The sequence below is a fragment of the Lissotriton helveticus genome, chromosome 7 (genome assembly GCF_964261635.1).
Source record: "Lissotriton helveticus chromosome 7, aLisHel1.1, whole genome shotgun sequence".
Classification (NCBI taxonomy): Eukaryota; Metazoa; Chordata; class Amphibia; order Caudata; family Salamandridae; genus Lissotriton; species Lissotriton helveticus.
The window spans coordinates 987,558,897-987,584,212 of NC_136068.1; the positions used below are offsets into that span (position 1 = coordinate 987,558,897).

The 25,316-nt window shown below is 46.1% G+C and overlaps 1 protein-coding gene and 1 long non-coding RNA gene across 2 annotated transcripts in view; one reads left to right on the top strand and one right to left on the bottom strand.

Annotated features, from left to right (window-relative positions):
• The window catches only part of LOC144769498 (uncharacterized), a 362,974-nt gene that overhangs the window by 71,593 nt on the left and 266,065 nt on the right, over positions 1-25,316 (bottom strand). The window lies entirely within an intron of this gene.
• Positions 10,810-25,316, top strand: part of LOC144769497 (proton-coupled amino acid transporter 1-like) — a 469,650-nt gene continuing 455,143 nt past the window's right edge. The window contains exon 1 of the mRNA XM_078653627.1: positions 10,810-10,920. The gene's annotated coding sequence lies outside the window, so the exon portion shown is untranslated. The remainder of the gene's footprint in view (positions 10,921-25,316) is intronic.

Below are 25,316 nucleotides of genomic sequence, written 5' to 3' on the forward strand. Positions count from 1 at the left end.
CGCGAACAGGGTACGTGTGTTGTGTGATGTAGCTCTCGTGGGGATGAACCCCGCCTGGTCAGGCAGTATCAGGTTTGTCATCAAGGGCTGCAATCGTTCCGCCAAGAGTTTAGCTAAGATTTTGGAATCTACATTCAGGAGTGACAGGGGCCTGTACGAGTCACATAGTTCTGGGTTCTTTCCTGGTTTTAAGAGGGTGATAATCACCGCTTCCCTCAGTGTCGGGGGTAGTAGCGTCTGGTCAAACGCCGTGCCGTACATTTCGACCAGATGGGGGGCAAGCACGTCAGCAAATTTTTTGTAGAATTCGCAAGTGAATCCATCGGGCCCCGGAGCTTTGCCGTTGGGGAGGGTGTGTATTATCGCGGTAACTTCTTCGACCGTGATAGGTTGTGCCAGATACTCTCGTTGACTATCCGACAGCCACGCTATTGCTATATCTCGTAAGTATGTAAACGTTTCCTGCGGTGTCGCAGGTTGTTGTGAAGTATACAGGTCAGTATAGCTATCAACGAACCCTCGGAGTATCTCTTCGTGGTGTGTGTGCAGAACCCCATCTTTGTCCCTGATTTGAGTTATGGTCTGTGGGCCTTTCCCCGTGCATATTTTCCTCGCCAATACCCTCCCCGGCCTGCCCCCTTCACCAAATTGTCTGGCCAGTGGTCGTTTGGTAATGTATTTCAATTCATCTTCTGCGTAGTTTTGATGTTCTATGATCTTTAGTTTCAGTTCACCCAGTAGTTCCCCATTCCCAGTGCGGGCATATTCCTGTTCTAGGGATGCCATATCTTGTTCCATTCTAGTGATCTGTGCCCTGATGTCTTTGAGTATCCCTGCTGTCGTGCTGATGCATACCCCTCGGAGTGTGGCTTTAAACGCTTCCCACACAATACAGGGATCATCTACTGACTCCTTGTTTGAATGGAAGTAATCCTGAATGGCTGTTGTAATGGTCTTAAGGTATATTGGGTCTAACAGTGCTTGTGCATTGAAACGCCAGCTAAATGGCGGTGGGGTGTACTGGGGCATGCGCAGTGTAAGCGCCACTGGATTGTGGTCGGACAATGTGCGCGGTAATGGCGCAATTTCTGCTGTCCATCTTACAGCGTTGTCGGTCCCTAGCCAGTAATCTATTCTCGACCAGCTCCCATGTGCTACATTGACGTGCGTTGCGCCAGGTGCAGTTGGATGACGAGCCCTCCAGATGTCGGTCAGTGCCATTTCCCCCATCACATCCTTCAGCTTTTCCCTGGCTTTCCTGTGAGGTTCTATGGAAGACGAGGACCTATCTAGGTCGTTACACAACCCTATATTAAAATCACCTCCCCATATCATTGTGGTGTCACTAAATTCCAGCACTTGATCCCATACCTCCTGAAAAAACTCCGGCGCATCCACATTCGGGCCATAAATGTTTACAAGCGTTACATATTGACCTCGTAAGGTTCCAGAGACTATTAAGTATCGTCCCTTAGTGTCGACAATAGTACGATTAATTTTGTAATTGGTCCCCTTTTTCACCAGAATCATGACCCCCCTAGAGTAAGACGAGTAATGTGCTGCATATGTGGATTCCGCCCATCGCGTGCCAATAGCTCTGCGCACCTTAGGGTCAATATGCGTTTCTTGGATCAGTGCAATGTCTGCATGGTGTCTATCAAGAGCAGCGAAGATCTGTCTAATTTTCTTAGGGTTCGTAAATCCCCTCACATTCCACGTTATTAGTTTCAAATCATGAGCATTCACCATGGTATCACGTTTCTTTCAGTTTGTACTACAACCGGGTTTTCCAGCCAACTCCCTCCTTTGTCACCCCCAGACAGGTCATCCCCAGCACCCAAAGAGATAGCACTGAGTGAGTCGAGGTCCAGAGCTGCATGTCCCACAATGAACAGGTGTCTCTTTGGATAGCGCACATTCACATAGCATTTTAACGTGAGAAAGTCATCACGATTATCATATATCACAACATGACAGTCGGCAGTGTAACGCAATTGTCCCTGTAGCACTTGAAATAACAACAAACCCCAACTGTACCCCTTCCCACCCACTCCAGCATCCCAATTTTGCCGAAGCCATGTTCCCCCCATAACTTCTCTAATCATCCAAACTGTGTGGGGACCACCCTAGTAGAGGTCCGCCGGGAGCGCATCCCTCCATCCCTATAGGGGGATGGGGGCGGATCATTAAACCATAAACAGATTACATCTTCAAAACGTGTCAGTGTCTTCACTCGAACCGAATCCAGCATCAACCAGTATTGGCTAAATGGATGAGGAGCCCAGTCGGGGCTTTGTATGACATCCTATGAGCTTTAATCATGTATTTGATATGTTTCGTACAATGCATATCTCGTGTGCCTTGCCCGTATTCACCTTTTACGTGTGGCGTGCTGCTATATCAATACAAAACCTTCATACTTGCACAATACGGGGTTTCGATATAAGTACTTGTCCTTAAGTCTCTGAACATTGCACCTGCAGGCAACAAAGTGTGTGTCTATTAAAAGTCACATGTGGTGCACATTCTTAGTTACGTACTTTCTTGGTCGAGACCTCCCGTACTGAGAGCACCTTCACCCCGAACAATAACTGGTAATGCAGTGTCTTACCTTCAGTCCGATTCTGCATGTCTATCTCTGCGATTTCCTTTTCTACCTTTCATAATAGTAGTTTTTATGAATTCCATCGCTACTTTGGGCGTTGCCAGAAAAACAGGTTTGTCGTCCCAGGTAATTTTTAAGCGTGCTGGATATAGCATGGCGTATGGAATCTGCAACTCACGTAATTTGGTCTTGACCTCGCCGAATTCCTTCCGTGCCTGTTGCACATTCACCGTGAAGTCCGGGTAGAATTCTAGTTTGTTGCCTTGATGTTGGATCTCACCTTTCTCTCGAGCCAGCCGTAGTATGGTATCCCTGTCACGGTAGTTCAGGACTCTCGCTATTATTGGTCGAGGCGTGGCGCCTGGTTTTGGAGTCGGGGCCAGGGATCTGTGTGCACGCTCCACTATAAATATGGACGACAGACTTTCGGCGCCAAAGATGTCTTTACATAGTTGTTCAACATAAGGCTCCATACGCCCCGTGTTTGTAGATTCCGGCAGGCCTGCTATTCGAATGTTGTTCCTTCTCGATCTCGCTTCCAACTCCTCCGACTTGGCCTTGATCACTTCCAGTACTTTCTCCATGCCCTTGCATTTAGCCGTTGTTGTATGCGCTTCATCTTCGACCGAGGAAAGTCTATTTTCAGCCGTGTCCAGCCTTTCTCCCTGTTTGTCTAGTTTCGTTGCTAGGTTGTCTACTCTGCCAGTTAGCAGGTCCAATTTCTCATTTATTTCTTGCCGGGACGCCTGAATGGCCTTGAGAATACTCTCCATAACATTTTCCTCTGGGGCTTCAGCGCCTTGGTCGCCCTCCGCGTTTTTGGACTGGGTCTTCGTCGTTTTACGGGTCTCGAAGGAGAGGGTGGGTTGTTGTTTATCTGGTTTCCCCATCTTGAACCACCCCGTAGCGTTGTGGCTGATATCGACGTTGTGCGTGCCTGAATCTTCTGCAACGATGTGTGGTTAGTGCATTTATTAGCAGGTGCCAGAGCCAGAATGTCGGGCCATCCGGAGAGTCTCTAGTGAACCTTGCCCCCGGTCTCGATCGGCCAGTGCTCTGAGTGGTTCGCACTGTCAGATGGGTGTACACCTTTATGCCGTCTGCGTTCCTGTGCCGTGGAGCCTCTTGTCTGTCAAGCGGGGTATCCTGCTCAACTGTGGCCCGCTGTTCTTTCCACCGTTACGTTCAAAGTACGCAGCACACACTGCTCGATCAGGCTTCCAGTGCTCTCACTTGTGGTCAGCTCGGCCCCATTCCGTTAAATGTTGCGCGCCTTTGCATGTAAATCATACGTTAGGTCTATCCTCGCACGTCTTCTGCCCAGCGTTTACAGTCTGCAGATTTACAGCCTACCATCGCTCAGCACTGCAGTCCATAGGTCCGCGGTCCCCACCTCATCGCAGTCGGGGGTAGCGGTAATGACCTAGGGGAGCACCACGTATATGACCGCCTTATGTGGATCTGAATAGTTCATGTCACGGTGTAGCGTTAGTGCGCCGCCAGTCACAGTTCTTAAAATTGCGTCAGCAGTGGCTGTGTATCCTGCACGCGCCAGTGTTCTCAATACGTTGTGGATAGTCTTGTGTCTGGGTCCTGATAGCGGTAGCGGTATTGGTAATCTTTGCACTCCGCCGTATCAACTGGCCACCCTGCCCGCCAATTCATGCAATTCAATATATGTGAGGCGTCGCCATTTTGTCTGTGGTGACTGGTTATTGCACGGAGCCGCCGAGTGTGACTGCTTGCGTCCGCTGAGTGGCTGCTCCCCTCCCACTGCATGCGGTACCGATATGAGGGGGTTAAGTCCGCTAGAATATGGTCAGTTTAGCCCTGGTGCGACGCTGCAGTTTACATTTACATTAGTAGCTGGATCCTGGTGCCGCCATATTGTCCGTTGTCTCCCGCCTTCCCCCGCATTAGCACATCACCGATAAGCATTTCAGGATTACCCTGAGCGGGACGGTCACTTGCCTGTGCGTCACGGACCCGTCCGCGGGAGCAGCTCTTGGGATCGCTCGAGGTCCGCAGGTCGCGTTGAGCCGTTACTGCGACGCCGGCTCTGCCCGGTCACCAGCCGCCATTTTACCGCTCGCCTGCAGGTCCGCTGGTGGTTGTTGGCTTCCCAAAAGGTATGGCCGCGTTAACCCACATCCGACCACATTCACTAGTCGGCCCTCATTTCCCGTGCAGGTTGGTGTGCACGAATCTCCGATGCGGTCCGTTTAAACGCTGTTGTTTGGCGTGATTTCGATCCGCCCGGCGGAGCTGCACATTCAGGCAGCCATCCCGCTGTGCGCCCCCTAGCGCCTTCGGAAAAGCTTATCTAGTTAGCGTTAGTTCCATGGTCACTTGCTGTTTGCAAGTATTGTTTCCAAACAGCACTCCAGACAGGGAGGCAAACATTTGGCCATTTTTGAATATCTCTTCTATTCGAATTGATACTTTAAGCAGAATAAAGTCTGTCCTTTTGCAGACAACTGTGCCCTTGACGTCATCAAAAGAAACGTATGATCTGCAAGTCGCAAGGACAACGGCAGAGATACATAGCCTTTTATCAGCAAATTGCCCCCTACATTTCGCGGAAATGTTAAGCCACATCCTAAATATGTCCGATACTGAAGGTATCCCACATGTATTTAAGACAATTTTTTCGGGACTGTTAACACCCTTCACAAAAGTTTTGGGCATTTTTCCTAATTTTGTCTATTCTGTCTTTGGTGGCCTACCACTCCTGTTGGGACTCGTAGCAGGCATTTTATTTTTGATTCTCCTGCTTCGTTATGGCAAGCCAAAACGCAGACAAGACTCCAGCAACAATGGAAGAAACGATCCTAGCTATACGCTATCGGGACCGCATAACTAAAGTCCTTGGATTAGCCCGGCTAAGAGATCTGAATATGACCTGGTTTCTTTCATTCAGACCCATCTGGCAGAATTGTATCTTACCTGTGCTTCGATGTATGCTATGCGGAGAAGAATGCGTGTTGGACGTCTGTCTTACACTACAATCAGCAGTACCATTGGATACAGATACTTTGCTAAGTCCTGTAACGGCTCATGCATCGTGTTGTCCCCAGCGGTTACCCATCCTGATGACGGCATTCGTTGAGACTTCACCACTGCGATTAAAGGGTAGTGAAGTACAAGATGAGAGCAACATCACCCAGGTACGACCTTCTGTGAGCACTGCTGATCCTATCATCGATGATAGCAATCATGCTCACGACTGCACAGTTGCGGCATTTTCCAACTTGGTGGAACTTTCACCTGAAGCCGTAGACAACTTTTTTGCAAGTCTGTCTGAAATGATGTTTTCCCCGATCAAAAAGAATAACTTTTAAGCAAACTAGTACACAGCATTCCCTGAACTCTGAATTCTGCCTTCGGCTTTGATAAACAAAAGCTACTGAACATATTTGGAACAATATTTTTTCTCTCTCCCCCGAAAGCGAAATTATTTTTTCCTGATTCCAAAATATTAACCTTTCTTTTTGGGCACATGTACTCTGCTTGAAGTAGAACTATTCTTAGAGAACAGAGCTTCTATTTTTTGGGACTCTAGAGACAATATATTACCTCAGCCTCTAGCACATTTACAGCAACTGTATTTATATGTGATGGAATGGTCTCGACTTTTTTTCTGTATTAAGAGCCATTTCATGTGTAAATTTCGCAAATCATTCATGCCAATATATATATGCATTCTTTTTAATGAATGATTATACTGCTTGAAAAACGTACAGTACCTATAACCATTTTCATGTATTTCGCATACACCATTTCAAATGCAAAAATGTATTTTGGGGTGGGTTGGTATACACATGCACCTTTTATGTTTACTATTGCTTAGTTTTTAGTAATGATGGACATTAATTCGTGGAGTGGGTGTAGTGTTTTATCTAGGAAACCTGAATCGATATTCCTATTTTATGCCCTTGTCCGGCTATAATCAATAATATCCATACAACGGCATAATAATCATATCCATAATTCAGTCGTACTACATGCTGTCACATTAAGCAAGGCTACTTCTCCGGCCCCCTAGTAAAGCACACCGAGTTCTCTAAACAAAACCAAGCCTCCAGCAACCTGGGAAATCCCCCTTGCTATTGTTTTGATTTTGACCTAGAACTCCTGTAAAGCACTGTAAAAACGGCCAGTTCTTAGTGACATCTTTATTGACGTCTTATGTCCAACCTTACGTCAAACCCAGGCACCTTTCAGGTATAAATATACCAACGTTGCCTTAAGCAAACACACGGTGGTGATTCTGGAGCAGAGAAGCAATCTACTTGCCCAGGAGCCCAGCTGATGCGAGAGCCCACGGACGCTGCCCCTCCTCCTTGACGCGCTGAGAAAGACGCTGTCTTTTCTCCTGCCGAGAAATCTAGCTCTGGCGTTTCCAGCCTACCTTTGCGGGTTGCTGGGATATCGAGTCCTGAGAGAGAGATACCAGACCTCCTGCTTTCTATTACCCAGGTACGGAACTGACTAAACCCTTACAGAGAATTCTTGAGTCAGATTCTTGGCAAAACAAACTTAACTTAAACTGCTACTTACATACTCCCTCCCACGAATTAGGCTTAGGTCAGGTACACCGGGGTAGGCGTATTTAGAAGCACCAGTTGAGTATGATTAGTCAATGTATATATGTATGTATATATTTTATCTATTTTAAAGTAACATATGGCTAAGAAACCATATCAATGCTTTTACAGTATTATTTTATAATCCTCCTTTTACTGTACGCACTTTACTTTACCATGAGCATTACAATCGTGGCAATTCATTTCTCTTGTATGAGGAAGAAGACTGCTCAATAAATAACACCTTTTATTGAAAACGCCCGTCTCTCTTTTCTCTGCATTCTGGTGAAACTAAGTACGCACATTTGGCTGAGTGAAATAGCTGTCTTTTGTTTTCACACGACTCTAGAGATATACTCTTATTCAGGGAGAACAAAGTTGTCATGTTGTACGGTTGTCAGAAGCTAATCCCTTCTTGTCTATCCAGGGAGGTTAAACTCCTCCTCGTTTATTCGAGAAAGTTTCTAGTGACCTCTTAGCTAGCCGGCAAACCTTAAGTCTAATATAGTCAGTAGAGACCTAGATAACCTCAGTCCTACGTCTACACTGCTGAATATATTATTCCAATGCGCAGAGCCTATTGGGAATATAGGAACTACACTACAGAACACCAAAGAAGCAAGTCTAACAGCAGGTCTCCAAGCAACAATGGCAGGAATTTCAGGAGGCTAACGTTGGAAAATCACTTAAGAGAGAATGGTGTCAGAACTCTCATATTCGCTCTTTCATCCACTAATACCTTCCTCTCTTTGAATGAAGCACTGCCTCCTCAGATCTGTCTGTAACCTACATGTCACCCAGGCCTTAACTGTGCATGTTCTGTGAGTGACAAATGCTCTTACTAGTGTGTCCTGTTGGATTTCTTCTTTGAGAAATTGAACATTGCACTTGTTGCCTTCTATTAGCGAGGGGATCTTGCTCTCCTCCTGCCGTGCCGTCCCTGTTCTTTGAACAAGTAAAGCTTGCACTACTTCTGCTCAATTTGTACCTGTCCTGTGATGAGGAAAGCTTGAGCTGATGATGCCTGTGCTATATCTGTCCTCTGAAGGAGGGTAGCTTGCACTGTTTCCACCCAATTTATACCCTGTTCTGGAATGGGATAAACTTGTGCGGATTGTATTCTAGCTACACCTTTCCCATGAAGAAGGGATACTTAAACTGTTTCTACACAAGTTATAGTGCTATTCTTTAAAGAGGGGGGTTCCCACTGCAGTTGTCCTGGCTTATAAAAAAGTAAATTTTGAATATACTTGCATAACATGCTTAGCCCAGCCAAGAGCATTAGTAGGGCCCAGGGTAAAAAACTAGTTGCAAGGCCCTGACCCAGAAACTCTGGTTTCAGTCACAGCTTCCCAGCTTGAACAAACTGTGTGCCCCTGGACAGTTACTTTTCTTTCCTCTGTCTCCTTTTCTATGCTCATCATATTTCCGAGCACCTTGAAATTATTCAGTTCAGGATGCACACTCTACAAAAATCTCTTTTGTATGTGGTCCTCGTGCCAGCACTCCTTGTGACAGTTCTGCTGTCCAGCTTGCCTCCAGTCCGCTACCCTCTGCTGCATTATGTTTGTGCCTCCTCTGCTGGTTTCTGCTTTCTTTTCCGCTCGTTTGCTGCTCAGTTTTCTGCCTTTTTCTGTTCACTTCTGCCTTCTATTTTGCCTCTCTTTGCTCATTCTGCCACTTATTTTGCCTCTTTCAGCTTGTTGCTGACCTTTATTTTGCCTCTTTCTGCTTGTTTCTGACCTTTATTTTGCCTCTTTCTGCTTATTTACTGACCATTTTCCCCTCTTTCTGCTCATTTCTGACCATTATTTTTCTCTCTTAGCTCATTTTTGACCTTTATTTTTCCTCTTTCTACTCATTTTTGACTGTTATTTTTCCTCTTTCCGTTTTTTTCCGACCTTTATTTTTCCTTGTTTCTGACCTGTCTCTTCGACAGAGACGTCACTTCCACAGCACCCAGGTACCCCTAGGGGGTCACAGTGCTGCACTATACAAATGCTGATTAATTGGTTGTGGTCCAGCTATAAAAAATAAAGGCTGATAATAGGAGAAAAAGACAAGTGACTTGAGTCAGTAATATAATTGTAACAGCAGAAGGGTGTGGTTCTCTAATTGAAATAAAGGCCACTCAGTTGTGTTTGTCCTGCATGTGCGAGACAATTGTGTAATGTTCCTTCTGCAACTGTTACCTGTCCTTTACTTATTGTTTGTGTTAAACAAGGCTGCGTTGCCGTCTATGTTGTAACTTTATTGTGTTGTGAAGCTTGATATAAACCTTTCCAATGCAGATAAGAAAATTCTACCCACATTGCCAATGCTTCTTTTAATGCATGATGTGCAAGTGTGAAAGAGTGAACAAAATATATGTAAGACAAGTTTACTTCTGATTTTAGGCATGAAACAAGCTGTAAGTGCATCTCTGCCTTGTGAAATATCTCGAGCCAGTTATGCTATTTTTGCATGTTGGGGATTTGAGCCCATAGTTACATTGCTTAAAGCAAAACTACAAGCTTCATTGTGCAACGCACTGTAGGCTAAAAAAAAGCCAACCAAAAAAATAGTAGATGGTGTCCTATGTCATAATACCATAGCAGAATTGTGAACAAAATAACAATAGCTACTGGCTTTCTGCATTTTTTCTTGTGAGCACACAGGGATAAAACATCACAGTGCATGAGAGGGCAGAGAAAGTCTTTCAGATGCTACTCTGAGCATCTCACGGCTATTTGGTTACAATTAGCATTCCTTGCGCAAACAGGCAAAAGACATTCATTTTTATTAACCCCAAAAAACAATGGGAGCAGTGGCAGTTAAACGTGCCCCGAGGCACAGTGAAAGGAAAACGACCTTCTTCTAGAACATCCTGTGCCTAGAAGTTGGTGCCTTCCGTGTTGAAGTGCAGCACAGTCTTCAGGACCGCAAGTGCTACTCGCGGATATAACTCGAAATTTAAGTGAGGATTTGACAGAGGGATGTGTCAAACGCTCGAAGTGCCCAAGCACGACTAGGAATAAGGCGATAGCATTTCTTAATTCACACAAAACAAATATTTAAATAGCATGACTAAAAGAGACACCCTAGGTGTATGCGTCTGCAAAAAAAAATGCAGTCTTCATAATGTAACACGTGTTCCAGAATCAGCTGTTCTCCAGTTTGATGCACACTACCGATCAACCTGTGGAAAGAAATCGTGTTATTCTTGTTAACCACTAGTCGGCAGTGTAACACTGTGTTGAAACTGTGAATTCTCTACAATGCTGTGCGTCATCAGCCTGGGGCTGGAACTAAAGCTATTGAGCTAGCTATCTAAAGCGAGAATTTAAACAAAGCGACCATCTCCTGATGATTGGGGCTGAACATCATACGTTTTATTTTTTTTATTCATTTAAGATTAAAACAAAGAAAAAAGACTACATTTAAAGTCACCTCCCATTTTTTCAAAAAGCGAGAGTTCAAATTTAACAATTAATTATGCATTATCGTGAGCTGTCGTGAAAATGTGCCTTCGTTGTCTCTGCTCTAAGACGGGCGCCTCTTTGCACCGCCGAGCTCACGTGATCGAAGGAACGGCACACGATCAGGAAGAGGGCTGCTCACTAAGAAACATGCTAGTCCGGAAACTGTCAGGTGATAGCATCACATGACCAAAACATCACGTGACTTTTGAAGAGCGCCTGACATCTCCCAAGATGAGCAGAGCCGGCCGGTGAGAGTCAGGAAGAAGAGGTACGGGGGCAAGGGAGGCACTGCAGGGCGGCAAACTAATCCAGCAACGAGGGGTGTTCAGAACTCAGGCAGCGCTAGACATTCATATAGGGCAGCAGCCTAAATCCTGATGGTTTAGGGGACACCAGTTATCGCAAAGTGGGGGCAGCACTATCCCCGGGTGTTGATAAATCTCACGAACATCTCAGTAGGATTGCCATCCTTCTAGGAAAAACAAATAACAGCCATTTTTATGTGTTTTAGGATTCCGGGAGGGTCTAGAGTTGGTACTTCAATAGCAGTTTGTGTAAAATCTTGTCTCATTTGTGATATGTTAGTTAATGCTGCCTTCGTTTGCCCTGAAATAATTAGGTGTGTTCGGGGTAGGCTAGACCGTGGTGGGTCTTAACCTGGGACCGGTGAACGGAGGCGTGTAAGTGCGAGCAGTCACTGTTGGCGTTCAGACACGGCGATGCTCCAGGCTGAACTAGCAGTTTCTTACAAAAAAAAAACCCACATATGAATTGCTTGTGATTATTGTTTTTGAAAACCTATCTCTACTGACAGTGTTAATGCGTATATCAAATACAGTGGGGAGGTAATGCAATAGTCTTCAAATAAGCATTATTGTTAATGGATTAAACTATTTTCATATTATTATCTCATATGCACCTGCTCACGTAGAGAGCCACTGTTTATTCCTCTCTGTGATCTATGCATGTACACAGATTTAGACTGCACAACTGGCCCTTCTCGGCTGCACATTCTCCCATCCACCGCCTCACCTGTGTAGGCATTTACAGACTCAAACACATTTCTTGCACAGCTGTTATAATCCCACAGGCAGAGCACACTTTTTAGTAGGCAGCAATGTTCTTTGGCACAGTGAGCACCTAGTCTTCAAGCTTTTGTTCAATGTTGTCTTTGGAACCCTGTCAGAACCTGCATGGTGTCCAGTATTGTCCATACCATTCTCGATTGCTGTCATGTCTGTCCTAGGCCGTATGCCAATCCAGTTATTAATTATGTTCCATCATTTCTGCTGCAAACTCCTCTGATTTCAAATGGTTGTCTATTGATTTATTTATTTTTTCTAAATACAATTTGGGTCTTACACCGGCGTATAGTCATGCTCATATTTAAACATGCAGTTGTAGAGAAAAGTAGGCGTACTGCGTTCATATACTTTGTACTTGTTTGTGTGTTTTTGTGTATTACTGTTGAGGTTCAAATCGTAGAATTGGCTAGGGTGTTCGTGGCTTCCAGTTGGGATTCATTGTGGTCCACAGAAATACCAAGGTTAAGAACCTTTTCTCTAGAGAGCAGTAAAACACGTTTTGCCTTGATTTTATCTTGCTTTTGTTGTTCAGTTATATATTTCAAATCTATCTGGAAAAAAATCAGAAATTAATGATACTCTGGTCTAGCATGAAAATACTGGACAGGCCCAAAAAATATTAGTCAACACTAATATCAAGCCTAGAAAAGTTAGGGGCAACAAAAGTAGCTAATGCATTGATTGATGTCTTAAATTATATTCATCTGTACTTGTATGATCTTATATTATAAATATTGAATAAAGTAAATTGACTGATTGACTGTGTAACAAATGCCCGGGGGACATTCAGGCTTATTTTCAGTTTCATAAGTCTCCTTCTCACACTCAGATCACTGAATTCCCTGTTCTCCATGAGGCTGCGAAGGCCGTGCACATTCCGAAGAAGCTCACTTCATTGACCAACATGTCCCCAAAGGATCAAACTCGCATCAGTTTTAGAGGCTTCTGTTCACCTTCAGGAACCAGTGGGTTCTGTTCACCCTGAGGCTTTGAGGCCCTGCTTACTACCCATCTGTTGGTAGACCAATCACCCTGAGACACCTTAATCACATTTCTGCATAATGGCTCTCTCAGTGATAGAGCAAGAAACATAGCCATCCCCGGTGTGTGTCTGAACAAGTAAGAGTGTGAAAAACTAAGTGTGTTTGGGACCTGGCCGTGAGGGAGTCCAGGTGGCTGAGGTGCTGAATAAAGGATCTGAGACCGACCTTACCTTCTTGCTTGAGCGTTTATCTTGCATTTTGCAGAAGGCTGCTAATTAAAGGAGGGAGAGGAAGGGGAAGGTTTGAAGAGAAGGTTATGTTGAGGAAATGGATTCATTATTTAAAAGATTTAACGAGAGGAGGAGGAGGAGGAGAAGCGAAGGCGACAAGAAAGTAGTCACAGGCAGTTTGATAAATGGAATACTTTGTGGATGCCTATGCTACTATGCTGGGGGTGCCTTATTGCCAGGACAAATAGCAAACATGGTACCATTATTCGAGGAGGTGGTATAGTAAAATGTGCCTTCACCTACTATTTCACAAATTCTTGAATTAATCCTAGATGGTGCTAGAAATGGGAGATAGTAAGAGGTAAGTGAGGAGGTATGAGAGAGGTAGAGGTGACCAGAGCAATCAAATACAGGGGATAAGAGTGAGGAAAATTAGCAGAATGTGACAGAGTAGGTGTAGAAGAGTAAGGTGGGAGATTAGCAGGCGATAGAGAAGGTGTGATCGAAGAGCTTGACAGAGGGAAAGGTAAGAGAAGCGAGTGAAAAGAGAAATGGCGCAACAAGGGAAAGCTGCAAAGAGCGAGAAATGAAAGTTGAGGAGGTGAATACAGGAGTCAAGAGCCAGAGAGAGACTGGAAGAGAAAAAAGGCAGGAGCGATAAGATGAAGAATGGAAAGAGAGGGAGATGATACTTGTATGGAGAGAACAAATGGTGTCCAGAAGTGGCAATGGAGGGGGAAAACAGTAGGACAGCACTTCGATGTAATTCATTTTTGCCATGTGAATCATTTTGCCTTTAAATGACCATGCTGGGTGCTAGCCTCTGTCTCATGTTTGTTTCACGCCACAGAGTTTGTTGACAAATGGGTAAGTGCATGAATCAAAGTATTATAAAAAGAGTGGCTTCTGCATATCACATTTGACTTGGGAGGGTTCAATTTCCGTCTCAGTCCTGTAACCGATGGTGTCGTCACAGGTCAGGGATGAGGTAAGATGACATACCTGTCTGGGAAACTCAGTTTTGGTATCCCCGACCAGGGACATATCATCATGCATTAGTAAACCTGCAGTGAGGCATTCACAGGGCTCTCATGATAAACCTCAATTTTCACTTCCACCATGAGCTAAGAGATTCACAGATCTATAATGCACATGTAAATTCCGCGGCAACATGCACTGCGCCACCTCCTGGTAGAGAATGGCAGCAATGGGCTGTACAGGACTGCATGATATGACAACAGAAGCAGTTACAGTAGTGACAGCCGGCCATAGAGTGAACTTATCAGGAATTTCAGGGTATGCCAAAATGCCCCTCACAGTAGCATGAGTGAAAGTGGGTGCCATCAAGTATTTTGACAGGGATTACACCTGATTTGAAGGTGTTGGGTGTTGGCAGTCTTTGCATAATCATTCACTCATCCACAAGATTAAGAACATACTCCAGAGATCTGTGTGGAATCGGCATATGTCACTGCTTTGGACCTGGTCTCTTTTTGCTGGGTCACTCCCAGCTTTTTGCCTTCTGTTTCCAAACCAGCTTATTTTGCCATTAGGTGACTCTGCACTTTTCCCTTGCTAACCACTGGTAAAGGACTCGTCCCCTCTCCCTAAAACATGGAAAAAGTGACATATCACTGGTTGATTCATATAATTTACTTGTAAATCAATAACATAGGTACTACATGTACCCTGTGTTTGTAACTTAAATGCTACTAGTGGGCAGATACACTCATTGTGCCACTCACTAAATTAGCCTTTTAAAACGTCTCTCTGAACTGCCACTGCAGCCTGAAGTGTTCTTCCAAACTGACATTTCTACCAAGCAAAAGAGAAATTTTGCCGGTTTAAATCTTACTTTTTAATATTTAAAAGTCACCCCTAAAGTAGGATCCAAAGGCTCATATGGCAGGATGCACTGTATATAAAAAGTAGGACATGTGTGTTTTACGTTTTACATATCCTGTCAGTGAAAATATACTATAGTCGTTTTTCACAGTTTTAAGGCCTATCTCTCCCATTGACTAACACTGTTTACCTTGTTGCATTTAATAAGTACTAACTTTAGTTCGGGAGCAGGTAGCATTAAGATGTTTATACTCAAATGACTTTTAATTTAAAATCCTCTTTAATGATAAAGCCTTATTTAAAATCACAATTCATTATGAAAATTCCACTTATAGAAATTTGGCCTTTTTTCTTGTCCTAACCATTTTGTGCCTTCTGCTGGCATCCTGGTTCTCATGACTGTAAATGTCTCTGATGTTGGGGTTTATGTATTGCTTCCAGACAGTAACACAAAGAGCGCTTAGGTGTGGACAGGGTAGGCCATCCTGACAGAATGATTGGGGAGGGGCTCTAAACAGCCCCACTTACACTTCAAACAGCTTGTACCTGTGCTCACACAAAGGGACTTGACACCAGGCCTGCCCTGCCTTTTGTCACCCCAGATGGTTTGGAGCCTTGACAGGAGAGCAAAAAACAAGGACCGGATGTGGGGTTAGGCCAAAAAGTACACCCACACAAACGCTGTCACCAGTTATAAATATGGGACCTCCTGGGCCACTCATCAGAACTCTTATGGACCCTTTTAGTACTTCAAGGGTCAGTTGGCTGACCTCCTGTGTTAGCTACAGCTACACAACAAGCTTCAGAGGCCTCCCTGACCCCCTGCACCTAGACCTACAGCAGCCCTGTTGCTGGCTGCTCCTAGTGTGAATCCTGATCCTCAAGAGGTGCCTTCCAGGTCCTGGACCCATAGCTGGCATTCGGGAAGCTCCTTCTACAAGAGAAGATGAACATCCTGAAGTGTGGGCTCCTCGTTACCACGAATGGGCCTGTCTGTGCTAAGACTTTACCATCCATGATGACCACCAGTGCGAAGCTGTGGTAAAACCTGCTCTTCATGCGGACGACTGTCTGCAGCATCCAGCTTTGCAAGACCTGCACTTTGTGATACAGCAAACCGCCCGCTATGGCCGCCAAGGCAAATCTACAACAACGCCCATTCGCGATGTTCAACTGGCTCTTTGCGCTACAACGATGACCGTCTTTGACGCCCGTCTGCTCTTCAAGCTCTAGTGACAACCATCCGCTATTTTAATTTTCCAAACCGTGAAGTATTCACAGTGTTTGCCATTAAATTAATCTCTAACCTCTTGACATACACTTTGTTTCTGTTTTATTTATAACAGCAACAATGGGAGAAAAATAGTGGAAATGTATTCTTAAGCTGATTAATCCAGTACCCCTAACTTTTGTGATCCAACACAGTCCATAAAATGTTCTGCACAGCAACCGAACAATATAACATAAGACATTTAGCATACACACACCATTTTCCCTCTCAAGCTTCCATAATAATACACAAGGCTATTGTTCTTTAGTCCCCAAATAGGACTATGCTGTCCTTAATATGCGTAATCAAGAATGATTTGAGATTGGAGTAAATACTGTATACACACTAAGAAGGGCATTGGTATGGCACTGTCTAGGTGTTAATTGGAATGGCATCACTCGTGTACATAGTTCGATGCGTCAGGTCTCCACAATACTCACAAACTGCGAACATTCAAGTTAAAAAATCCTTTAAAATTCTGCTATTCTCAGCAGATCCTACTGATTTGGAAGTGAGTGGATGACTGCAAATAGGTAAACCGATCCTGTTCTATCTGACAAAAGGTAAGGCTAGAAAATGCCACGTCGACTCCTATTTTTTAAATTATATTTAGGAGCATATACCTTTTTTTTTGTAACTTTGTCACTGATAATTTTTCTAGAGATTGAAAGTCCCAGATCTGATCTGCCTGTCACCCCCTTCTTTGTGGCTCTTCCCCATTGTTTGGACACGAAAGGAGCAAGGTTAAGGTTTTACATATGGGTTTCATTGCGTGTATCACCCTGCATTGTTTGCAGCATTTTTCACAAAGGTTGAGTTATTGATTTTAGTCATTGTTTGGGATTGTAGCCAAGACCGTAGCAGTGCTGGTTTTGTCTAGTCTCATAAACTGCTTTTAGTTTGTAATCCTTCAACTATGAGATGAAAGGGCACTATGTTTTGTTTTAATATTTCGGTTCCTATTAAGGCATTGTGCCATATCTCTTACATCAACACTGGTGTAGGAACTTTAATATATATGTTTTCTCTGGAGGTTGTTCCACTTTGCATGCTTGATGCACACACATTCCACCTGTCGTAGATATAATGTATTAGTGAGTAGATTCCGGGGACCCCCTGTCCTGAAGAAAGCCAGAGACTCCTTCTGGGGATTTGAACATTTACTGAAACATATCCAATTGGATAAAGGGGAAAATAACTACACACGTTTTTTAAACTTGGCATAGAGCACAATAATAACATTGAGTTTACCACTAGGCAAGTTTAGTTGCATGAAGGGTCCCGCCTCTCTATTCAAACAATGAAAGTTGTAATGGAGAGAACCTCTCTACTCTGAACCTTGGGAACAAGAGCTCTAGGAAATTGCTATTTTCCCACAGAAGCACAAGAAGCAAGAAACCTTAAGCTGGGGCGAAGAGCAGACCCAGTTATTAAGCATCCCACTCAGTGGGTGAAGTTCTCGGTTCTTTTAAATAACATTTTCTGTTGGCATGATCCTAACCAGTGTTCATAATTGAAACTCTACTTTGTGATTTCTCTAACTTGGGTGCTTCATACCTCTTGTTTAACACGGACTTGCAAAGAATCAAATTTTCACTTTTTAAAATTTCTTTATTTCTTATTTTTACTGTACAGAAAACAAACATCAAGAAGGGAGCAAATGCTCGCCAAACAGCAGGGGAGAAGTCTGGTATATATAGGGTGCCCTTCTCACAGGACTGGTACATGGCCAGAGTAACTGAGAACAGTAGGATAATAGATAATACCACTTGTAGATTTTTTCAGGTAGCGAGACTGTTTGTCATAATGTTTCAAACAGCTCTCCCAGATCTTAAAAACCTTTTGTAGTTAACCTCTACTTCTATATTTGACTCTCTCTGCTGCCATGTAGAGGTCCATTCTCAACCTCTATTCTCCCATGGTCTGGACCTCGGCGGGGGGGGGGAGGGGAGGGCTGCACCATGACGAGATACGTCACATTTTCGCCCTAGGGACATCCACATCTCCCGGAACTCCCAGTAGAACATATTTGGGTTCCAAAGGGATGCACTCCTCCGTCACGCTACCAAGCTCCCACACTACCTGCGACCAGTACTCTTGAATGGCCATGCAGCCCTATAGCGCATACATGAACGTACCTAGTCACCCCACGGCACAAATAATCCTGGGACGTAGCCCTCCGCATGCGATGCAGATGGTCTCTATCATAGTAGACCCAGGGCAGTAGCTTGAGTTGGATCAATCGTAAACTGGAACTTATGGCGCCCTCCAGTGGGTACATCATGGCAGCCTCCCAGTCCAAGTCTTCAAGTTCCGCCCCTCCCCAAATCTGGCCTTCAGTTTAACTAGTGTATATGGCATGTTGTTATTAAGGCTTTTACAAATATAGGAGCTAGCCTTTGATGAGAGCTCCTCAAGGAGCAACTTGTCCTCAAGAGGGGCGACTCGGGCAGGTCCAGCTCTCCCATGCCCTCTGCCTGGCAGGCATGACGCAACTGGGTGTATTTTAGGTATTGGTTGGCACTCATACCATATTCTCTTTGAAGAGAGTAGAAGGGCATAAGACCGCTGTCCTCCAGGAGGTTCCTCACCTGGGAGATACCCAGTAGGTCCCAGGTCCCAAACCCCATAAGTTTCCTAATTTTGCACATCCATGCCCCCTACCAGTCACCTTCCCAATCCAACTTATTCATTTAGTGACCTTCCTCCAGCCCTCTATCACATCCCTTGTCACAGGTAGCAGTTGATGAACAACCTTCCCGTCGTATATATAATGGAAGTAGGATCGAGTGGTACACTCTGTTCGCTCCAGCCAATAAGAAGAGCGGTCTTGTGGCGCAAATGACCAGTCATTTATAAACACCAAATGAGATGCGTGCAGTGTTCTCGCCATTGTATGGGTTGCGCTGAATGCTTTTGAGCTCTATCCGAGGAAGACCGCCATCCCACAGCAGAGCCTGCATGCCCCCTCTATCCTGGCCAACATTGTCTTGGAAACTGGATAATTCGTATTTTGCAGGGCATAGAGCAATTTAGAAAGCGTTATCATTTTAAAGACAGATGCCAATCCCAACAGAGTGAGGGGCAGTGTATGCCATCTCACTGCCTCTTCTTGAAAGTCAGCCACCAGCCGGCCCAAGTTCCTAGCCAAAGAAGTCTCCCTGTGGGGGTGGGGGTGGGGAGGAGAGGGGGTATCACAAACATATCCAGATATTGAAAATCAGCTGTCTCCACCTGGAGCATCTGGGAAAGAATGTCCGGATCCAGGGAGGCAAAGAGGTGAAAAAGCACAGATTTACTCCAGTTGATATTGTACCCAAATATGTACCACACACCTCGAAAACATGTAGGATAATCGGAATTGTGTTGACTGTCTCAGTGAGACAGGGCAATCATCATCATTTGATTTCAATGGGAACGGATCACGGCAGCCAGTAGCTCAATGGGAAGGATGAAAAGCAGTGGAGATAGGGAGGGGCTCCCGGCAGGGTTGCTCCCTATCCAGGAGATTGAGGAACGCACCCTGTTCACCCGCACTGCTGCAGGTTGGTCCGGTGGAGCACTTCAATCCATCGCCGGTACTTGGGGCTGAAGCCAAAAGTTCACAAGGTGTGGTGAAAATATGGCCAATGAATCGCGTCAAACGCTTTTTCTGCATCCAATGCTAGGAAGACGTGGTTTTCTGCCCATGGCTCACCATTGACAGCCAGTTGTGGAGGGGGTAAAGATTGAGTTTGGTGGGTCTGCCCAGCATGAACCCAAACTGGTTTTGATCAATCAGATTGTGACCAAAAACTTCATTTCAACATTTAATAGGAAGATGGGTCGTTAGGAGGCACAGTTCATCTCTGGTTTGACCTTCTTGTGTATGACTGTTATAGTGGTGCACCGTAGGTCCGGTTGGAGTTCGTCTCTGTCTTGGGCCTCTCTGAAGAGGACCAACAGATACTGACTCAACAGCTCAAAGTAACACTTGAAGAATTCGGCTGGAAGGCGATTGGGCCCCAGAGTCTTCCTGATTTCCAGTTTCCCAATGGCTGCCTAAGATCATCTCAAGCACGATGACATCCTCAAAGTATGGTCTGTTGTCTGCAGGGACTGTTGGCAGTGTCACCGTTGTAGGAAAGTAGTATCTGCATCTTATGGTTACCCCCACTTTTTGCTTTTTTCACACTGTTTTTGGCTTAGTCTGACTGGATCCTGCTATCCAGGACCCCAGTCTATCTGCATTCTCCCTTAAATTGTAATGCATGTACTTTAGGTACACTCCAGATTGGATTCTGGGGTACCCTTATCAGTCCCTAGTATATGGTACACCATGTACCTAGGGCATACGTAACCCAGAGGCCTCCCATGGGCTGCAGTACGTATTATGCCACCCCTGAGAGGTCATCCAAATTGACATGACAGGTCTGCTACTGCCGACTGGGTAAGATGGTGCTTGCACCACTTACTTAGATATGGGTTCACTATATCTCCTGAATCCTAAAGGCAGGGTGCTGGGTTTTATGTGAGAGGGTGCCCCTGCATGAGCAGATGCCCTCTGCAGCCTTTGGAGACCATTCTCCGGGGTTGTCTGTGATGCAGCCAGACATATATGTTTAAGTGCATTATAACCTCACGGTAAATGCTAACTTTAAAAAGCTGCTTAGAAACATGTCGTGTTTGGTGTCGAACACCTTGGGATCATACCTCCACACCAGTAACTGGTGTCGGAGGTATGATTCCACCCTTCTAGAGGGACATATGTGGGTCACCGGTATACCCGGTACCAGCTTTCTCGACTTGGGCAGCACAAAATGGATGCTGCCAGCCACAGACACTGGTCTGCCCTCCTGCTGCTGAGCCAAGCTTGCGCAGAGGAAGGAATAATAATGGGCATCCCGTCACAGGGAGGTGTAACCCCCTCCCAGACAGGATTTAGTTATTGGGGCCGGGTGGTTGCCAGAAAGTCTGCACTGGGGGCACATTTGGTGTCCCTGTGCATAGTCCAGCTCAAATCAGTTCTGGGAGCCGTTGGCTCCTGCTCTGGTGCGAAGCTGGACAAAGGAAATGGGTGTAGCCACCCCTCTGTCCTGCCCCTCCCCTAGGAGGGGCCACAGAATCTTTCCAACTCCGTCCCATGAGTATAAAGTGGGTTACCTGGCTACAGGACTTTAGATTTTACCTGGACAAGATTCTTCTAAGCAGAAACCAAGTACTTCGACTGCCTGCACGACGTTGCACAACTGAAGAATCTCCCTTTGAGTAAAGGAGTTACTCCCCTGCAAAAGCAGGCACCAAAACACATATACCCAGTTTGCTTCTCTCGAGCTCCTGAGTACTCCGAAGGTTTCAGCAACACAGGAGGTGGATTCCCGAAGGTCCCTAAGGTCGATCTTCCCTCTTAGCAATTCTGAGACCAGTATCCCTCGTGGGGACCATGCAGCCCGCACCCCTGTGCACTGTGTACTTTTGCAGTTGCATATGCTTAGTGACGATTCCTGAGCCTGTGCATTGGACTTCGTGTAGTCCTGACCCCAAGCAGTATTTGCACTGAAGATTTCCAGCCTCTACTCCACAAGTGTCCTGTGTGCTGGTCCTTTGCTTACTTGTTTGAGGTCTCCTGGCGATCCCTGGTCCATTGGCTTGTGGGTCCTATCGAGGGTCACCTTGTGAATTCTTGGGCTTACTTGGTTGCTCCAGACGTACCCTGACTCTCCATTGCTTGGGGAGTCCCCTGGACCTTGCTGGCCCACACCATAATCTGTTTCCTCTGACAGCGTGAGTTGCAGTTGGTTGCCAAGGCTTGTTGGTGCTCCAGCCGGACATGGACCCCCTCAGCTCCCGACATCCTTCGTGGGACAGCTCACCTCTAGATTCTAGTCATCCTAGACGTCTCCTGGTCCCCGTGGCTGCAGAGTCAAACAACCCTTCTTTGCACCTCAAGCACCCAACATCGGTGGGCATTCGAGTACCGGGCCCCTGGTCACTAGAAGTGAGCCAGACTGTCCCCTCTGCTTTTAGGTTCCTCTCACCTTGAATCCAGGTTTGGATTCCACCGGACACTCTTCACCTTCCTGGCAGCAGTACTTCTTTGCAGCTCTCCATTGAAAACAACACAGGTTTCCGACTCCTATGTTCCCAAGGGTTTACTTGAAGTCCTATCTGAGGTGTCCTTAACTTGTAATTTTCCAACCGCGACTTTCCCATAGAGTTGTACGGAGCACCCATCTGTGTTTCCTAACTCCACCCGTCCTCCGTGGGTTCCCTGTGTCACTCCTCTGGGTGGTTCCTTGGGGTGTAAACAAAAAGGGTAGCTGAACCGTTCCTGGTAGAGAAGAAGCTGTGTATTAGGCGTGACCTATTCGAGTCCGGCGGTCACGGGTAGGTCAAGGAGCAGGAACACGGGCTGATGGAGCTACACCTTATGGCTCTCCCCTGATGTTCTATTACCGCCGAAGACTCATGTGGTAATTAACCCCCGACTATTAGGCAGAGGATATTACTACAGAGGTAAAATAAACCGACAGTGCTTGCATTTACACACATGACACCTGCATGTTGTTGAATGACTGCATAGTACATATTTTATAGGTCCTGAAGAATCGCGGAAAATTCCTTGTGCGAGAAACATGTTGACCATGTCAATATCCAACTTCACCGAGTCCCACCACACTTAACTTAGTGGTGCTTAGGAAGTTGTTTTCACGTTTTTAACCGTAGAGGGAGACCCCCCAGAATAAAGTAGTACTTTTTGGTACCCCCTACCACATTTTAATCACCTTCTAGTTCTCTTACTCCATTGCCCACATACCCGCACTTCACCATAAGGCTGTTGGAAGAAAAGATCTCCGTCAAAGAGCCCCTCTTTGAGGTGAGCCCGTCGGGGATTGCACCGCCTCCCCGACGAAGAGCAACGCCGATGATGAAGCATGACACCCATCCGGGTGTGTGAGGCAAATATTTCCAACAAAATGGATGCCCAAGGGTGCCACATACACACCCATGGTCACGCCTAATACACAGCTTCTTCTCTACCAGGAACGGTTCAGCTACCCTTTTTGTTTACATTGACTTGGTGGGGGCACAGGCTGATATTGGACCTTCCACTTGTTTGAGTGGTAACGAGTGCCCTGCGGATCTATTGATCACCCTCTCCCCTTCTTGATAACTACTGGTTCCTTGGGGTCCCAGTGATTCTACGTGCTCCAGGCACTGGGTCTAGACAAGTCATTGTTGTTATACCATTTATTTAGTTTATGGTTCGGTCTCCCTCTGGAGCCTGCTGTGTATTGTGCTTTTTACAAATGTTCTATTGATTCAGTATTGTGTGATTTATGCCCTAGTCTCACTTAGAGACTACTAGATAGTGTTATATTAATGAATACATATTTTTATATACACACTGTGGTTCTCCTTTCATTTAGTCATTTAGGAGGTGATACTCTGGTAAAACAAGCTGCTTTACATTCCTTCAAGATGAAGGCTGCTCTCCATAGATACCACTAGGATAGCTTTCAATAAAGGTTATCTTTGACCTCGTATATCATAAGGGTCGTGTTGACTGGTACAAGGTGCCCACTTTAATTAGTGGACAGCATATACCAACCCACCTCTCACAACCGTGTCCAAGTAGGATGCCATAGAAGCTGTATCTCTCAGTGGTCTGGCACTATAAAAGGCGTAGAACCTCACATAGATCTCCTTTATGTCAATATCTAACAAGTGGTAGACTCCATCTTCGTCGATTATGCATTTAACCACTGCGACTTAGACAGGCAATCAGCTTAGCCGCTTTCTCCCCCGCTTAGTACAACTGTTGTTGTGTAGCTAGCAATTGTGTCTTTACCTCCCCTTGCTCCAAGTCACTGTATTCCCTACGCAGCACCTCCAGTTCACGGAGGATATGCAGATCCGTTTGGGCCCCGGAAGTCCCCTCAAGGACTTTGAACCAACGCTCAAGGTTCTTTTCCCCTGCGTTTTTTCGCCCCATTTTATTTTGCGCTCTGTTACGCAAGACAGTCTTATAGACTTCCCAGAGTACCACCACTGGGTCCACTCACCCTTTTTTCTAAAGTAGAGTTACGAGTTGATCTGTATCTCCCCAGCAACCATCGGGTCTCTCAATTTCCATATGTTAAGTTTCCAATCCCTCAGCCACGAGAGCTCCTCCCATTCACCGTTACCAAGAGAGGGGATTGGTCAGAGTGGCCACGTGCCATATAGTCCACCTTCTCTACCTCGGCCACCTCGCCTGCTGGGCCAAACATGTGGTCTGTCCTGGAAAAGACCATATGTCTCCCGGAGTCGTCCCTGGCGGTCAGATGTGGCTGTTGCCACAGATCAGAGTTACCAAAGGAAGCTCAGGCGTCCACATGCACACCTAAGCGGTCCACCACAGAGGCCATGACGTCGTTGAAATCCCCCCCACAATTTGGAGGATTGGCTCCAAGAGTTGGGTTCCCAGGCAATGGAAGTTAGAATGATGTCCAAGGACCAAGAATAGGAGGGGGAGTGGCGGGTGCGAGGCGGGCAACCTCCTGCCCAGCCTTGGCACACCGCGGTGGCTGCCACCGTCCACACTCTGCCTAAAGGGCCAGAAACATCTCAGGGATGGAAGGAAGAAAGGTCTCTTGTGGCCTTAAGGCCAAAGCGCAGCACCAGGCCTTCTCCGCTCGCCACCGGGTAGCCGCTGCACAATCAACTGGTCCCCACGTGGCCGAGTCAGTTGCAGGCTCTACCCCCAATAGGCCCCCTGTCTACAGGCAAGGTCTGGCAGCACAATGTCCAGGATAAAGGGGGCGGGGCAGAAATGAGAGTGTAGACTGAGAAATGCGCCTGTCTCCAGGGCCATCTCCCGACCATCTCATGTATGGCCTCTGCGGCCCTTTGTGTAGTGCCATCTTTGGCTGGGTGTGAGAAGGAGGGTGCCGGGAAAACATAGCTCTGCGGTCAGGATGCAAAGCAGGATTGCTGTCTCTGGAACTGCGAGGAGCGGCGCCTTACCCTGCAAACTCCCGGGAGGTCCACAGGCAGCAGCAGTGGCCCACAGCAAGTCTCAGCGGCCGTGCCCTGCACATCATTGGCCAGGGCACCCGCAGCCATGCAGGGCTTCAGCAAAGTTGTGGGGCCCCAAATCGGACGGGGGCAGGGGCGGCCCGTTTTCTGCAGCATCAGGCAAGAGCAGTCACAGAGTAGAAAATTTCATGTAAGACAGCAGGATATTGAAGGATTTTAGGCTAGGGCCGGGAGCTCCTCTGTAGACCTGC